Raw genomic sequence first — 3,829 nt, forward strand, 5'->3', positions numbered from 1 at the left:
CTTTAGATGGGGTCCGAGTTGGGAAAATAGAGTATCCCTCTATGCAGATGATCTCCTAGTGTACTTGGGCGACCCAGCATCTTCCTGCCCTGTGGTCACGCAAATCCTAATAGAGTATGGATCCTTTAGCGGACTTAAAGTAAACTGGTCCAAATCTTTGCTGTTCCCAGTTAAAGGGGTAGACTGCATTCCGACATCGGGTTCCCCATATAAAGTTGAAATCAATCAGTTCCGATACCTGAGCATTCTAATCACCAATGAGCTAAATAGCTACGTAAAACAAAATCTACATCCACTTATTAAAAGATATGAGCAAGACGTAGCCCACTGGCAGGCACTACCACTGACACTGTTAGGCAGGGCAGCGCTCTTCAAGATGCTGACCTTACCCCGTTTTTTATACATTCTCCAGAATGCCCCCCTCCATGTCCCCGCTGCAGAATTTCACAGTATAAATAGCACAACACGTACACTCCTATGGGGTGGGAAACGCCCGAGAATTGCCCTCCAAACTCTCCAACGCTCAATTTGGGAAGGGGGAATAGGACTTCCGAATATCCAGATCTATTATTGGGCGTCTCAGATGGCAACAGTCAATGATATTCTACATGGAGACCCGAGCATCCCTCACATAAGAGCCGAACTAGCGGCGAGACATGGTATGTCCCCACTCGAAAGCCTCTATTGTAAACAGACTCGCCCGCCTGAACGCACAATAGCAGTACACACAGCCTTGGTATGGAAGGAAGTACATAAACATTTAGGTTGGGATAACAAAATTACCCCAGTCCAACCCATCTGGAACAACGCTCACCTCTCGAATCTTGCCAACCTCCCGAAATGGCCAACCTGGGCTGCAGCTGGCATACAGATGATCCAACAGATAGTTGTGAACGGCCAGCTGATGCAGTTCCCTGAGCTTGCTGCAACACATGGCCTGCCAGAGACTGAACAGTATCACCACAACACGCACTTATCGTGCACAGGGCCCAACTCGTGGACATGCCGGAATGCACACCTATAGAAAGGAATATAGTAATTGATAGGGTAAGCAATAAGGTCATATCTACCATGTACAATGCTATTTCCTCATTTGGCACGAAAGAACTGCGGACCTTGAAGACGAAATGGGAAAGTGATATTGGCCCTATATTACCTGAAGATTGGATTGAAATCCTGATGTATCCTAGAGAATGCGCAATTTCGGCACGAATTAGGCTGGTACAACTCAAGATACTACATAGGATATACTATCCCCGAATAGCCCTGTACAATTGGGGCAAATCGACCGACCCCAAATGCCTACGCTGCAAACAAGAAGAAGGATCCTTCTACCACATCCTCTGGCAGTGTACACGCATACAACGCTTCTGGCATAAATGTAGCGCAAGGCTTTCCAGGGTCATATGTCGCCCAGTTCCGACGGATCCTAAACTCCTGCTCTTGGGCATTGCAGACACTCTAGAATTGTCGCAATTTGAAAAACTACTTGTTTCGACTACCACAGGAATTGCGAAAAGGAACATTGCGCAATTGTGGGGTTCAGAAAACAACCCGAAATATGATCATTGGACATCGGATGTGGATGCAGTCATCTTAATGGAACGCCGAGTCTATCAAGCTAGAGGCTGCCCGGGCAAAGCAGATAAGATTTGGGGAAGATGGGAACAGACAATATAAATCTGATGTAATATTGACAGTATGCATTGGCGTATAGTCCTGCAAAGACTGCATCTGCTAACATCATTCTTTGGGGCGCTTTGCACAATATAACTATCCATAAACTGCTTGCTGCCTTAATTGCTCATATACTTCACATTATATGTGTCGTTGCGATTGCTTATATTTCAAGTATACTCATCCGTGCTACTCTGCCAACTGTATGCAAAGTCTTATGGTTTTGTTGGTATCTTGTTGTTTTATTGCACAAAATGTAATAAAATTAGTTAATTAAAATATATTTTCTTTTTTTTTTTAAAACGACCTTGGTCTATTTCCTCAGCGGCCGTTGTTAAAACAGCTAGCGTTGGTCTTCGATATGCGGTCACTTTTTCCAATGGTTGTAGTTGCATCGGCACGTTCAGTGATGCTTTCAGGAGTAAGATTTGGCGCTCCTGATTTATCGGTGGTCTGCATCGTCAGCACCTCCTTTTCATTTGATTCCAATTCGATGTGTGCAACTACGGCACTAGTTCTCTCCGATAGTTTTATAATCTGATCTAATTCTGCACATCTTTTACCATCCCTGTTCGGAAGACTGGGCAACACAGGGGAAACTACTTGTACATCTCTAGTGTCGACCGGGACGTGGCCCATACAAGAGCAGGATTATTATTATTTTTTAATTTTTTAAATTATTTTAAACAACACATCAAACATAACCAACATTTAGAACATTACCATTAATACGCATCTTGTCTTACATTTATATTTGCACTTTACAGTCCTCCCCCCTCCCTCCCCCTTAACTTGAGCCCCTATTTCAATGCCTTAACGTTTGTTGCTTAGGGTTTATCGCCATTATTGTTTTCGTGTGTCATCTACACTGGATTCAGCCTCGGGAAGTCCCGACATCATGGTTATCATTTGCCTCCATGCCACCAGGGGCCCTGTTTCCTCCTCCCCTCCCCTGCTGACTGCTTCATACCATGCCATTGTCTCCGCCTCTGCCCACTTTAGGAGGTCGTTCCACCACACCTCCAGCCTAGGTCAATGGGCTGCTTTCCAGCCCATAGCTATTCTCCGTTTGGCCAGTATGTACGCCAGGTCTTTCAATTTGCTAATGTGTTTTGAATTACGTGGTCTAGCAAATCCCCCCAACATGCATGCCCATGCTGATTCCACCTCCAGCCTGATCCCCCTTTGGGCCAAGCGTTGTTTGACCTCCACCCAGAACCTTCCCACCTCTGGGCATGCCCAGAACATGGGAATCATCCCGGCATCCACCTCCCCGCACTTAGGGCATTTCTTTGTCCCTCTGTTTCCAAACCTGGTGATTCTGCTCGGGGCCATATATGCCCTGTGGGTGATGTACAGCTGGATCTGCTGCAGCCGTGCATTCCGGGACACTTTCTTGTGGTCTCACTGGACTCTCTCCCATTGCCCATCCTGCATAGGTTCTCCCACCTCCTCCTCCCACTCCTGCCTCAACTGGACCAGTTCCTTGCCTACTCTGGACACCAGTAATTCGTATATTCGGGAAATCTCAGGCCAGCCCTCCGAGATATCGTACATTGTTTCAATGGCGTTGTCGGGTTGTTCTATCAATACTGCCGTGGGCCACTTCCTTCCTATTCGTTTAATCATTCTGGTATATGTTATGTATTGTCGTGGGTGTACCCTGGTGCTTTCCACTATCTCTTGAAAATCTAGTGCCTCCCCTTCCTGCCATATGTCCCCGAGCGTCACCAGTCCCATTGGTTCCCAGAATTTACGGATCCCTTTTACCATTTGCGAGTCCTCGCTGCGTAGTGCAACCAGGGGTACCTGCGGAGAGCACGGGGTCGGGTTTCTCAGCACCTGGCACATTTTGTGCCATACTTTCCAGCCTAGTTCTAGCAATCTCGCTCGTCCCTGCATCTCTGGTTTAGGTAGCCATATCAGCTCCCTTAGGAAGTATGGGGTGCAGTCCTTACTTAGCCATCTGGATTCTGCTTTCTCTTCTCCTGATAGCCATCTGGCCACGTACTGAAGCTGCCCTGCCAAGTGATATTTCTCGAAATTCGGCAGGTTTATGCCCCCCCCCATCATACGGGTTCTGCAGCTTCCATAAAGCCACCCTGTTTCTGGAGTTATGCCATATGAAGCCCCTGCATAAGCTCTGGAGCTT

Source organism: Ambystoma mexicanum, chromosome 3p (genome assembly GCF_040938575.1).
Source record: "Ambystoma mexicanum isolate Mex_15411 chromosome 3p, UKY_AmexF1_1, whole genome shotgun sequence".
Taxonomy (NCBI): domain Eukaryota; kingdom Metazoa; phylum Chordata; class Amphibia; order Caudata; family Ambystomatidae; genus Ambystoma; species Ambystoma mexicanum.